Source organism: Saccostrea echinata, unplaced genomic scaffold (genome assembly GCF_033153115.1).
Source record: "Saccostrea echinata isolate AGI-Se365-2 ecotype Australia unplaced genomic scaffold, CSIRO_AGI_Sech_v1 ptg000017l, whole genome shotgun sequence".
Taxonomy (NCBI): domain Eukaryota; kingdom Metazoa; phylum Mollusca; class Bivalvia; order Ostreida; family Ostreidae; genus Saccostrea; species Saccostrea echinata.
In genome coordinates this window covers 6,064,324-6,079,961 of record NW_026889766.1, presented here as the reverse complement: position 1 = coordinate 6,079,961, position 15,638 = coordinate 6,064,324, and positions in this window count along the sequence as shown.

Genomic DNA, 15,638 nt, shown 5'->3' with positions numbered 1-15,638 from the left:
AAGATTTTGAGCTAACCATTTTATGTGTGCCTGAGATCGAATATCAGAGGAATATTGATTTAGTCCTATCTGTTATTTTTACACAAATTTAATCTTCCTTATATTTTGATGAGAAATTTTATACTAGAAAATCTAAGATATATATGAGATCAAATTTTCTTAACAATTCCATTTTCTTAACAATTACATTTTTCACGCAAATTTATTTGGGTAGGGTTCGAAAACATTAATCTTTCTTATAACTTCTGAAGAAGAAAAACGCTTGAGACTTTATTTTAATTCTTTTTTTTTTTTTTACATTATTTACCCAGAGTAAAATTTAAAGAGAATCATGACATTATACACAGAAAGCATGCATTTTTATTCATAATATTATATAAGTGTCTCTTTCTGACACCAGTTAAGTAAATAATCTTGTTTTCTTTTTAAATGATGACTGTGGAAACATTTTACAAAATGTTATAAAATAAATCTAAAAACACGTGTATTTTCGCTCTTATAGTCATCGAACATAATAGTAGCCTAGTTATTTGTTTTCCATTGATGAGATAAACATCTTGTATTATTGTGTACATGTAAGGTATAGAATGACCTTTTGTTATTTAAACTTCAAAGCTTATAGGCTGCGTGATCTACCCCTATGTAATTGTCTAACGAGAATATTCCTACCAAAACCATTTTTTTTTTGTAAAAAGACACAGGGTCATTAATTTCTACAACCCACACGGAGAAAAATGACCCCCAGCCCATAATTTCTACAAAAAAGTGGGTCATTTTTCTACGTAGAATATTGACCAGGGGGTCAAATTTTTACGTAGAAAAATGACCCCTGTTCAATATTCTACGGTGGTCACTTTTCGTCGTTACAAAGGCACAGTTGCTACCTATTTTTAGCGACTTAGGTCAGTCGCGGCCGAGATGCAAACTCGCGACCTTCCGACCACGGAGCGAGCGCTTTACCGACTGAGCTACCGTGACGGTAGGTAGAGCTACCGGATGGTAGGTTCGTGCTAGCACGAAAAAGATCCCTCGCTACTCAATGGCTCTGAGCGCCGAGTACAGGTCTAAATTTGCAGCTCTCCATCGGTAATAAGAGGTGTCTCCATATGAATGAAAGGTTCTCTAGAGGGACGTTAAACAACAAACAAACAAGCAATATACACATGTAGTATTGTATCGCCTATTGATTCACTATTCAGCAAATAAAAAAAAAATTTCAATGCATGTGACTGAGGAAATTTGAAGCATTTTAGAAAAATACCAAATACCATTTTTTGCAGTGTGATATATTTACATCCATGGAATATGTTCTCCTTTTATTCTTAATAAAACCATTGTCGTTAATCAGTCAGTTTACATCCACTGAATATGTTCTCCTTTTTTTCTTAATAATACCATTGTCGTTAATCAGTCAATATATACCGGTAAGCATATCAGCCGTACAGATTTCTTGAGCAGTGGCTCTTCCATCAATAAAACGTACAATGATGATGAACATATAAATAATAAATTTTACCCATTGAATCCTACTTGAGATTATTATTTGTACAGCTATAAATACACACAATAAAATATCATTGTTATTTAGTATGGGAAGAACCGTTCCAGCTATCAAAATACATAATCCGCTTTTCGGGAATCTGAGAAAATGAAAAAGACAGTAAAAAACAGAAAATATGCCTGCAAATCATTCACAAGATTTTGAATTTGGAAAACTTTGCTCGTCTTTGTCTTTTTTCTATACAAATGTGTACAAATCTACTAAGAGATATCATAAATTTTAACATTTCGATCCAGTCCTGATAATGGTAAGGCAAAGACAGGACTACTTAATCAAATGTTGAGACATTCTCTCGATCCAGTCATGACGATGGGAAGGCAAAAACAGGACTACTCATTTGGTGTTATTTTATGATTTCTATCTGATCCCTTTTCAGTATCTGCACATAAAGCAAGCATTTTTTTTTTCTAATTCATTTAAAGAATCACTGTCTAGTTTGTTGGGTATTTATCTGGCAGCTGGCGACATTTGGAAACGTGGGGTTATATGCATAATAGGCGACAAACTAGACAGTGTTTCCTTATACTTATATGTGAACTAAAAGTGTGAATGTAAATAAAACTATTGTTTATACCTTTAAAATATGCGAGGCATTTCATGCTAATTTTCATAGTCGCAGCCCACTGACTTTAGATACAAAGACAGCCGCAAGAGATTGACATGCATATTAGAACTAAACCTTTCTCATGGAGAAATATACCTTTTGTATTTGTGGAGAAATCAACACATCTAACTTTCTCTGAGTAATTATATAGAAAGCAGTTGGAAATGTAATTATATTTCATAAACAACTCTTTACATAGTTATAAAATGGTATTCTTTCACAGTTATTGCAGAGATTAAAGAAATGCCGCGGACATTATTCACCATAAATTACGAACGTCGTCAAAATTATCAGATCAACCAAAATACATTTTATATTTTTAATGGATATTATAGAAACTTAATATCGAATGTTTAACCTTGGATTTTGATTGTCCAACAGAACTTCAGATTGTTGTGGACGTATTTGTTATTTCATAATAATGATACAGTAGGAGAAAACAATGCTCTGGTAAAAGTCAAACGTAAAAATCAATATCCATTGGTAATTTTCTACTCTGTAAATGTCTTCTTTTTTTTTTAATTTGCATATTGTTTCATATTGAATCTATTTTTTTTTTAATTTGCAATTTTAAAATCAACTTATAAAGCTGGATAAAACAGCATATTCCACATTAAAGCACCGATTTTTGTATGAATTGTGTCCTAGAAGTCATTCAGGGTTGGCCTGTCTCTAAAGGTATGATATTTGCATTGGGGTTAAAATTTTAAAAAAAGAAAGAAAAAAAAACTACGAAAACTAAGGAGTTGATATTTATGTCTTCTATTTTCATAGTCAAGATCGATAGCTCATGATTTTGGAGTCAAGCTACGAATACATCTTGCGGCACACTACTACAGTTGAAGACTCTTGAAGTTTAAAACACAATTCTATTATGTGTGGAGGGGCTTCGATAGTTTCCTTCAAGTATCTATCTTTAACGCAACTAAATTCTTGATATTAAAGAGAAAGAAAGTCGTAATTTAATGACTTAGTTACTAAACAGTCATGTGAAACTATACCCCACTGTAGAACACTTTTTTCGAGGACAAGAATTAAACACTTGCTGCTACTCGATACAGGTTTGATATCTAAAAGGAGATGCTATGGACTATTGTTGTACATGCATTTGATGAATTTTGTTCTTTAGAATTTAATCAATTCGGTGTATTTGCTTGTATTAAGCCTGCACAACTAAGTGCTTGTCTGGGTTATTGAACTGGAATGTAAACGTTGTGCCTATGTTATTTGATTTGAATACATGTACTTTTGAGGTTAATGATCTAAATTCAGTTCTTAAATTTTTTAACAGTAAGACTATATATCAATAACTGCACTAGTTTGGATTTCATTTATAGAACTTGCGTACATCAATGGCATTTCTAATTTCAATGGAATCCAATGTGTAAACACAACACAAGGAAAGAATTTTAACAGCACAATGAAATATATAAATTAACCTCAAAATGGGTTGACAAAATCAGTTGCTGTCTGTACAAAAGACCCTTTTATCTCTATATACTACATGCACAGATAAGAAATAAAAATCTACGAAGTACTAAATGTATATAGCCTCGCTTTTTTGCAAGTCTTCAGACAAATCCAAGCCCTATTTTGACGCCTTTGCTACATTTTGTAGTTCTTTTTACTTTAGTTATTCAGAGTACAATATTTATACGCATGAATAAAAAAAGTTGATGCATGTACTTCAGATAAAATTTGTCATTACAAAAACATACTTCTCTAGTGTTTAATATTATTATTAATAGCACTTAGTTAATCATCTTGCTTGTGGTATGACGCACTTCATACACCATCTGACCTTGCTTCAATATAGATATCAAAAGCAATGACGAAATCAGAAAATACAAGCATACGTTCATATTCATGTGTAAATGCAAGTTGAAAAATGAAGATCTTCGTGTTGACTCCTTGCCGTTCTTCCACCTATTCTTCGTCCTGGAATGGTATGCTCTCTGATTGGTCTAAAGATTTTGTTGACCGTTTTTTCATAATGTTTGTAAAATCAAACATATCCAACAGATGGTCAAATCCAAAACAGTCTATACCTTCTCATGTTATATTGTAATTTCCTATTTTACGGCTAAAAGTGTTTTACAGAATAATGCAGTAAGATAAAGTATACAGATTATAAATGATGCTATTTATTTTCTACTGAAATACGCACACTAGAGTATTTTGTTAAAATATTTAATTACTGATATAAAGCTAGAGTTTTTGGAGTCCTCTTCATTGCTAAAAAACATGCGATGAAGAAATTATCAAAGTCATAGTGTAAGTCGATATCATAAATACTTGCACATAGAAAACCTAATCAATTTATCCTCAGTATTTACCTCCAGCAGGAGAGATAAAGATTATTTAAATCGAAAGCGGGCCGATTGCACGGATATATGCACATTCATGACACTGTATACAATTAAAATGGTGGAGGCTCCTGATTCTCGAGGTCAACATTTCATTACGTGTGAAAGGTGTGTGGACAATGCCCAGTTCTATTGTAGACCCTGCAAGATAAGACTTTGTGTAAAATGTGTTTCACCTCATCTGGAAACTAACGCACCAGACCATAATATTGTGTATTATCACAAACGATTTGAGACGCCTATTAAATCTCTCTGTGAACCCTACACTATACGAAAAATATCCTTCGGACATCATAAAATACATTGCATCAAATATGCCGGCAATAGTCAGATTTTTTTTAGTTCGCAAGTGTCCTTCGATATAATTTTTTTTCGCACCGATGGAACTTTGTTCAAAACGTTTTCAGCACAAATCTTGCCTAGTCATTTGACACCATTTCAGGACGGTGTGTTGTATACAGGCAGTGGAGAAATTAGAAAAATCAACGATCAAGGAGATGAAACATTTTTACCCATTGAGGGATGGTTGAGAGGTATTGAATTCGTGGAACCTAATTTCATATTTGTTTGCAACTCTTCCAAAGTTGAAAAGTACCCGACTGGAGGAGAAAGGCTTTTAAAAATTAAAAACAGCGACCAAGGAGAGCCGATATATAGAACACCGGAAAATATTTCAATAAATAGAAAGGGGGATATTTGTGTGTCTGAGTACGATGCCGCCGGCTACGACGACCCTGTGATAACTGTCGTCGATGAATATGGAAAATATCGGTTTTCGTATTCTCCAGATCCTTCCTCTTGGCCAATGGATCTCTGTTGTGACTCATGTTGCCAAATAATCATAGCTTCTAGAACAATACACGTGATAGACAAAGATGGGAACTTCCTCAGATACCTAGCTTATGATGGGATTAAACAGTCTTGTTGTGTGACTATTGATAGTGAGGACAATCTATTTGTTTCGGAAATGTCTGACGAGCACATCAGAGTGATTAAATATATGTATAAAGCATTTCTTAGGAGTACTACTATATAGCTCCATGTAAAGACTTAATTCCTGTAATTGCATCCATGTTCAGTAAATCTTCGATGACTAAATTTTGAACATCTCCAAATGGTGCGTTCTGTAATGCAAAATAAAAATTGTTAATTACTTTAACTATTAAGTCAGAAAAGTACTGACATTCCCATTTTTACTGTAAAAATTATACAATTATTGACAATGTGCTGCCTTTACTGCAAAACTTAGACAATCACTGACCTTTTTACTGCCGCTGCTGATAAACTTAAAAAGTGTTGACAATCTTAGTCGTTGCTGATAAACTAAAACAATTACTGACCCGTTTACTGTCCCTGCTGAAAAACTTAGACAACGCAGCACGGTTAAGGCTGCAATAAGGAGGCGGGGCCTAATTTTTACGGGAAATGCTTACTATGAAATCACACAAAAATACATGTTCTTCAAATTACCACAAAATGAAATGATACGCTTTTTTGAACTGTTGTATAGCTTTAAACTACATCAATACTTATTATTGCAATTATTTTTGTCTGTTGGTTAAATCCCACACAGCAATATATAAGCAATTCACTGATCGCAATGCACTTGTCAATGTGACGTCATATCGTAAAATTTGACGCTGTTTGTATGCAGTGAGAGGCAGATTAAGTCATATTTTATATAATGAAAAATGTGTTTTGTAATTAAATAAAATAGTAGTATTATTTGCAGATATATAAGAGGCCATTAACTTTGATGCGATGTCTATTTTATGATTTTATTCATATACTTCTAATACATTCCCCAGCCAAGTGAAACTGCTGTACATTTGTATGCAGATTCATTGAAGGGTAATAGAAGGGTCGTAATAAATCGATATATTGCAACGGCAAACCCTCAATGAATTACGACAAGCTTTTACACATAAACTCAAGAGGTATGAAGATAATTGAAAAGTGCTGTGAACCCAATGAAATCTTGCAAATGAATTAATTAAATCTACATTTAATGTACTTGACCAGCAAAATATTCAACATACGGTCTAACAAATGTAATTTTAGCAATTATATAGTAGAATCCATATAGGTTCGCAGCACTTTTCACAAACTACAAAGAGTGTTGAAAATAATTATAAAATGAATTTAGATTTTTAACTTGGTTATGCCCTTGCAATATTGGAATTTATAGATGACCTGAATACTGCAGGTATATTTGCTAAAATCACGTGACTACCACATTACGTGACAATTCTAAATAAGAAATCTAAACGTCCTCAGCATGTAGTTTTCAGCCTCATTACGTTTGTCCGATAATAGTAAAGGTCTAAAAAGAATCGCCCATCCTTGTAAAGAATGTATTTTGTGTCTAAAAAATTCGTCGATATCTCCATTTGGCACCTTAACAGTACTGCAAAGTGCTGACAACTACTGATAAGTACCATCCCTATTGTTCTAGCAAAATATGGCCTTTTACAGAGATCTTTTTCTCCTGATTAAATTAATTTTTTTTATAATTATTATATTTTTTTAAAATTTATTATTATTATTATTTTATATTCCTTTGATTTACGTGTACTCCCTCTTTTGTTTTACTTTGATGTGATACCATACAAAACAATCATTTATCAACACCGATATTTGTTATTCGAAATTTCAAGCGCAAGTCACAGTACATTACGCGAAAACTGTCATGGCCGTTGAATGATTGATTGTATGTTGTTTAACGTCCCATTCGAGAATTTTTCACTCATATAGAGAAGTCACCATATACCGGTGAAGGGCTCCAAATTTTGACCTTTACTCGGCATTCAGGGCCATTGAGCAGTGAGGGATCTTTATCGTGCCAACTCTTGTCGTGACACGGGGGCTCAGTTTTTAAGGTTTCATCCGAAGGACCCGCAACTTTCACTTTAAAGTGCCGAGCGCATGGCGAAGGAACAGTTGCTACACATTTTTTAGCGACTTAGGTCAGTCGCGGCCGAGATTCGAACTCACGACCTTCCGAACACGAAGCGAGCGCTCTACCTACTGAGCTACCGTGAACGGTACATGGCTGTTGAGGATAAAATACTAGTAAACACGCAGCTTTATTTTACCTGGTTTCCGCGTATAAAGGGCTACGTTGTTGACAGTCAATACAAATTCCTTACTGGAAGTAGGTTGAATGCAAAAACAATGTATTTTGCCTGAAGTCGTTAGTCGTTCATATCTAAAAATATATATCCGCACCATACCGGAGATACCGTGGAATTGTAGTCTCTCCAGAAAATATCAGTTTAAAAAATAAAACGGAGAGGGCTACATTATTGCAGTTAACAAAATCGCATTTTTTAAAATTCATACAATTGTCACTGCAATGATTTTCAATGCACGGCAACTCATTTGTACTAAGTGATAAAAAATAAATGAATGAACTAGTTAAAAAAATCAACTGTTTGACACAAATAACATCAGCATATATATTTCAAAACAATTTGGATCAAAGGCGATACATATAGAAGAGTTGTCCCAGAAAAATCGCGAATATTTTCAATATTTTTGTGTCACTAATAATATAAAGTTAAAAGTTGGCATGCATTAAAATCAACATTGTCAAAATAATTCACAAAAATGTCAGTAAAATATCTCTATCAATAACATTTTTCTCTTTGGTAAACGAATCATTCATAAAAGCTGCCGGCGCTACACCGACGACGTTAAAACATTCCTCGTGGAGTTTTTGAATTTGTTCAGGAATCGTGAGTCTTTTAAAAGTCGTTCGAAACATAAATTCAATACTGCATTTTAGTTTGTTTTAGTTACCGAGTTATCTATTTCATAATTACTACAGTTAAGAATAAATCAAGGAAAATATTCTTTTCATAATCAATTTCCTAACCCCGATCACAAACCTAATTGCTCGAATAATTAACGGTGGTCTCTACGTTTGACGTCCAGCTCCAGTCTTTTCAGTTTGTTGTCATTTTTGTTGGTCTTCCAAACGCTTCTTCCATTGGATAACCAGTGTATTCATTTTTGAACCTCTTTTACTAAGTATAAACCGCGATCGACACATGCATTTTTGTCGTTCCCTGATTCCAAACTTTTTTCCCTTATGAACAGGAGTCAAACCACACTCCACACAACACTGAGTGATAATTTGGTGTGCCGCATTATCGCCCGACGTCGTTGTTTTTATCAATATCTAATTAATAGTGTTTCTGCATATAACGTCATATTTTTGGTATTTATGATGTCAGAGTAAAGATTTGTTTACAAGCGAGTAGTCTAGATCATTATGTTTCAAATGATATAATTTTTATCACATTATATTACCGTATACCCTGCTAATAAAAAAAAGATTGCTGTCAATGCTATTTTTGAAAGTGAGAAATTGCCCTGCACCGACCACCGATATTTAACACCCTTTAAATGTTGCTAATAAATGCACATGGCATTGGAACCTAACATTATTAAGCCAAAATTAAAAAAAAAAAAAATATCATTTCCCAGCATCATGCTAAAAATCCACAAATTTGGTCAGGTAGTCTATGAAATATTTAAAAAGATATCTTTTTTTCTGGGACAACCCTCGAATTGACTGACCTAGAGCAATTCTTGGTTTTCAAATGAAGTAAAAAAAAAACTTTTTGAATTATAAATTCAATATTTTCTAAACTTAACTTGTGATGCGGCATCTTGAAGTAGAATTTTTAGTAGACATTAATATCCATTAATGATAGTTCTTGTCATATCATTTTTAGAAATTTAGAGAGGGGAGTGGGGTGAGGGTGGGGGGGGGGTTCGACACGTGTGATCTTATAAAAAAGATGTCTTATAACTGTTTTCCTCAGATGGAGCATACGTGCTTAACAAACATGTCGTGTTTCATTAATACTCATGTTTTATCTGTTTATGTCTTCGTGACATCCTAAATGTAGTGGAATGTACTGTTGATAACACAAAAAGCGAGAGACATTGACATAAACCTTGTAAAGTTTGAATTAGTGAAGTACATAGATAAGGGGGTATTCCAATTTTATCTTTTTCTAGTGTGTTTGGGGCGAAAAGTTACGAGGTTTGTGAAATTTTTGAACCATAAACAATCATATGTAATTTTTGATCTTGTGCGATTGATTTGTCAACAAAATTGAGAGCATTATTTAATAGTTTTTCGAATGATTGATTGGTAAGGTATTGATGTCTTATCGAGGTGTGTACAATTCGTTAGTTTATACAAAGTTTGTACATAGATCAGAGATATAAATATTTATGTCTTTAATTATCAACTGTAAATCACGTTAATGATAAAATGTTTTTAAAAGATCGTATTTACATATGTATCAGATGATCTTCGTACCCTATACAATGAACCTGTATATATATATATATTTAATTCTATGTATAAAAAAATAATTTTTATTGTGATTATTTATAATTTTATTTTCCTTAGATTTATTTTAAGAATTGCCAGCAAGGTTTAATGAATCTCAACGCGATTTCATCAAGGTATTAAATCGACGTTTCATAGTCTAGTCAAGATATTTGTTAAGTCTATAAACCACTTTGATTTTACTGTAGTACGTAATGTACTTATCAATCATCTTAAATGATTCAAGTTTATAAGCTGATAACCAGTTGATAACTAGCAAAATTATTGAACTCTGTGAAGCACATTGCGTGTAGAGGAAATCGTCTGAAGCGATCCAAGTGTGTACGGTAGCGAGAAAATAAGACCATAAATTTGAATATATATTATTTAAATGTATATCATTATATTTCTTAACTTGAGTGGACATTGATGTCCAATTTTCTGCTATAAATTTTGAGTAAATTTGGTTTTAGTGTAATTTTCATCGGTATTTAATGACTGTAAAATATGTGTGTCAGCCTACTACATCTGTACTATGCATCTCCTTTTTGTTCAATCACTGGAGAAATACAATTTTTTTTTATTTCCCATTTAAGCAGAAACCATTTTTAGATTAATTCAGCATTTTTTTAAAGAAGAATTTTGCTCTGAACTTAATTGTTACGACATGATTATTTCTTTACATTTCAGACCCAGCTCTTAAGGAGGAAGTCTACAAAGGGGCCATATGCAAAGATAAAGCCAATTCTAGCAGTAACACTACAGTCTGTTCCACCGAAGATAGGATTGTAACACACTAGTTCCTGTACCTGAAAAGGTACTAAATTTTTCAAGGTAGTCTATTTAAGATACCATGCTTACGGTCAACATTGAACAGAAAGAAGATGCATATGAATTTTCAAACATCATTCACATTTTTTCTTCAAACAATTGTATATTTGATTTATTAATAACACACATGAAATGGGACAAAACTTTCTTCAAGTAAATGATTCTCATCGTCTTACTTGTAACATGCTTTAATTTTTTCTGCAAGTTCATATTTGGAAAGAAATAGAGGAAAGGGATTTTATCTTTATAAGGTCAGAGATGGAAGAACAATTTCAAGATGTAAAAAATCACGATATCTTATGGGCACATATAACAAAAAGCCTTAATAATAACAAAATTCTGGCAACGTGCAATCAAGTAAAGAACAAACGGAAGAATTTAAAAAAGAATATTAAAAAAATTGTTGATGAGAATTAAAACAGGGAACAAAAAAATTACTGGGAAATATTTTTGAGGAATTTAATCAATGTACGGTGACAGAGCCTCCACAACAGCAAAAGGGACAATTACCAGTCCACCATCTGATGAAAGTTCTAGTGAAGTAAGAATGGTCTGTTTGCCATCAGCATCCGACAGCAAGAGAAAAAAAATTAAAGAACCAGACTGATGATAGCGATTTGGATTCTGAAAAAGCCGAACTTGAAAAGAAGTCCTTTGCAAAAATAACAGCCCAGGGCGAGGAAATGATTGATGAAATGAAAAAGCAACATGCAGCAAACATGGAGTGCTTGGAAAAAGAAATTTAATTTACCTACATACTGGCTTTAACAAAATACCAGTATTCGGGTAAATGTATTGTTTCTTGTTATTTTGATATTGGAGAAATTTATGTTTTGATATTGCAGGTAGCATCTTCTTACTAATGAGAAAAGTCGGATGTGTTTTTTAAGTTGCCAAAAATAAATTCAGTGTATTTTTAGTTCCCCAGTAATATCTATAATTCGATTCTGTCATGCGTATTTGTTAATATTTTTTCAAAGGTTCCGATGTTCCATTATAGCTTGCAATTTAATGGTTTCTTTTTAAAATGATGTGTTTTAACTTTTTAACAATGTATTTTGTAAATTGATCAAATGATAAATTAAAATAAGTAGCATTATATCACGGTATTCGATTTTTTTTATAATGTTTATCAAATATGTCAAAAAATTACCGATAGAACAAAATTATGTGCATGCAAAAAGTTTATATTTCTATGTAATTAACAACTCTTCAAAATATAGTAAAAATAATGTTGTGTGAAGTAGATATTATAAAACTGACACAATAGAATATTAGACCTGTTCTAGAGATTCCACATAGTTGAGTTTAACTGTATTTTTCTGAATTGTATTTTGATTTAATTTTTTTTAAAAAGAACAGTTCCAATTATTCATTTCTACAGATTTTCCCGTTATTTACCGATCACGACAAGGAGCACACGATGGATGTGACCGGTCGGCAGGGGATGTTTACTCCTCGATAGCACCTGATCCCATCTCTAAATTCTGAGGTCCGTATTTGCTCTGCTCCCGATTTGTATTGTTTTAATGGACTTTGAGCTTGAATACTGTTCGATATCTCTATATTTCATTTGATAATCTAAGCATGTGTACTATTGCCTACCTTGAGGTCGAGGACGATATTCTTTTCCGTTAACTTCAGTCTAAAACAAAGTGATAGAGTAAATTGAAATGATTCATGACGTCATCATGGTAAAGTTTGACGCATTTTATGTGCAGTGAGAGGCGGATCAAGTAATTTTTTCACAGTGAAAAATGCATTTTATTATTAAACAGAATATTATTTGAAAATCTTAGGTAGACCTTTAATACAAATCTGAAACATTTGTTTAGTGTCATTATTTAAAAACTATCGAGAGAATGTATTGAATTAATTCTACCGTGTTTTTGTCTACAGGGTGTGCATGTTTCACGCCGAGGTGCCTCATTAAATCGCCTTTTCGCAAGGGCATACACTTAATAGATCTTGACCATTTTTTAAATACATATAATGGACATATTCTTTAACTTGAAAAGTGCTGCTGCTTTCCTGAAATCGATAGCATAACTTAATAAATACATAAAATACTTGGTAAAGGTCACACATATTTCGACATTAGCAAGATAACATGAAATTTAAACTAATAAAATGCGAATTCTATTTAAAGCAGCAGCACTTTCCATAAACAACAAGTTATGTAGAAACAATCTATTACTTTGATTTTTAATTTTAACTAGGGTATGCCCTTGCGATATTGAAATTTGTTTGTGACCTACATACAGTACACTTAACATGCATTAATCACGTGACTATCAAATAACGTGATTAAACCAAATTCAGTACAGAGCGAGGTATACAATGTTATTTCAAAGACTGTTAAAGTCATAAGATAATATAGTACCTTTACAAAATTCGTTTTAAAAAGGTATGTATTTATACACGTTTATATTCTGTTGATTTCTTCGAAGTACGCCTTAACAGTGCTGCGCAGCAAGAAAACTTATCATTAAGTAAAATGCTGACTGACTTTTCATACTAATAGTTAAGCCATTCTTTAGGCACTGAATTGTCTACGGACATTTCCGGTTTTTCCGATCATGACAAAGAGCACACGGATGGCAGGGGATGCTCACTCCCTTGCCTTGTTAATCTATAAAATCAAAGTTCATATTCTACAGTTATTTTTCTTCTTTATTGATTTCTTGAGTAAAATGTCCTTTATCAGTTACGTTGATAAACGATTTAATAACATGTGTTTTTTTTTTTACTTTCAGTTAAATACAGGCCTTTTTTGGAAGATGGTTAAACCTTCCGGCTTGGTTTATCAGGATTAGGTCGACTACAGTCTTTTTGTTGATTTTAATGTTTTTTGTTTTGTTTTGTTTTGTTTGTTTTTTTGTTTTTTTTTGTTTTGTTTTGTTTTGTTTTGTTTTTTTTTTTTTTTGGTGAAAGAAAGAGTCTTTCTCTTTGTTGACTCCAAAGTCTTAATGATTGTCTTATACACATTTGATTCCTATACCTCTCATGCAAAATGATGCAAAATGATTAAAGCAATATCTATAATAATTCTATTATTCTCTAATTATCATCATTATACATTTTCAATCCATTGTAAACTAAATTATTACTACTGATGATGTCATTCGAGTACGGACCTAAATTAACTGAATATATCATGAATATTATTTTCGAAATGTTAGTTATGTAGTAAGATGAACCATTTACTTTCGGATTTAGCACCAAAGTATGTTCACAAAACGGTTCTGTTTTATAACGGTGCCCTTTTTAATTTCTACTGTGTTGTAAAGTATTGCAGATTATTTTTAATTATTATCATTACTTGATAAAAAAAAAAAAAAAAAAAAAAAAAAAAGATCAACAGTATCGTTCATTTTTATGATTGATTGAATAAATAATACTGATAAACAAAAATGATTAAGGGAGTAGACTAAGGAGGCATTTTTTTCCTGCTGTCAAATCTCTTTTTAGTTTGGAAAAATATCATTGTTATTTTTTTTTTAATAAAGGAGCATTAACCAGTCAGGTCGCGTGCGTGGCGCAGTGGTAGAGCGCCTGCTTTATAGTTGTGGAGTAAGGAGGTGATCCTTACGTCGCGGAATCAAACCAAAAAAAAAAAAAAAGAAAAAAAAGAAAAAAAAAAAGAAAAAAAAAGAATGCAGAATATAAAAAAAAATAGCACTATGAAATAATTTTCTCTCTGCATTGACGCAAATGATATCATTAAGTCTCATTATTATTATTCTATATAACGCGTTATATGATTGGTTCTAGATTATGACGTGACAGGGCTATAAAACTTCATATTTCCCTGCCGTCGTCATGCTTTTTATCATATTCAACGTCTTCGGAGACCAGCTGCATTTTCCTGCAATAGTTATCGTTCGTTGAAAGAAAACTCCCGAGAGTAGAAGAAGTCACAATAGCTTAGTGCACGTCACAAAATTGCTGATGGACTTCTGTAAATTGTTTCATTAACACTTCGTTAAAATTGAAAGTGAATTTAAGAGCGGTGCCAAATTTGAAAGTTTATGTCAATTTTTTGCTTGTTTCGGTATAATAAACAATTTATTGCATGAATGTTTGGGAAAAATGAAGATTCATTCAGCCAAGAAATATAATATTCTTCTCGAGGGAAGCCCTCGGGGAATATGATTTTCTTGGCTGAATAAATCTTCATATTTCCCTCACGATCATGCAATAAATGTATAATTTCTTTATTTCTTTTATTTTTAATTATTACGTTTTTATTTCAGCAAAAAAAAAAAAAAAAAAAAAAAAAAAAAAAAAAAAAAAAAAAATCCTGTGATCTGTTTCGAATGGTATTAAAATTCTTAAACGTTTTTCACTGCATTTTTTTTAATTCTACTGTCTTGTGCCCGTTCACGTTTGTTTGTTGTTTAACGTCCCTTTCGAGAATTTTAACTCATATGGAGACGCCACCACTTGCAGGTATAGAGCTGCAAATGACCCATACTTGGCACCCAAGGCCATTGAACAGTGTGGGATCTTTTTCGTGCCAGCACCTACTGCTACACGGGACCTCGGTTTATATGGTCTCACCCGAAGGACAGGTCTCCACGTCCCACAGTGGGATTCGAACCCGCGACGTAAGGATCAACTCCTTACTTCGCGACTCTAGAGCAAGCGCTCTAACCACTGTGCCACGCGGGCGACTTTAGTTATTCAGTAGTAGATGATTTTTAATCTATTTATGATATATCCATAAAGTGTTTATTATCGGTTGTTAAATGTGCGTCTTTAGGCAATATTTTAAATCATAAATTGATTGACGTCGCCATCTGTAATTGATATCATTAAGTATCATAATTGAAGTATATATCATTATTTGCAGCACTGTTGTTGAATAATGATACAAATATGCCATAAATGAATATAAACTAATCCACACATTCTAAATTACCG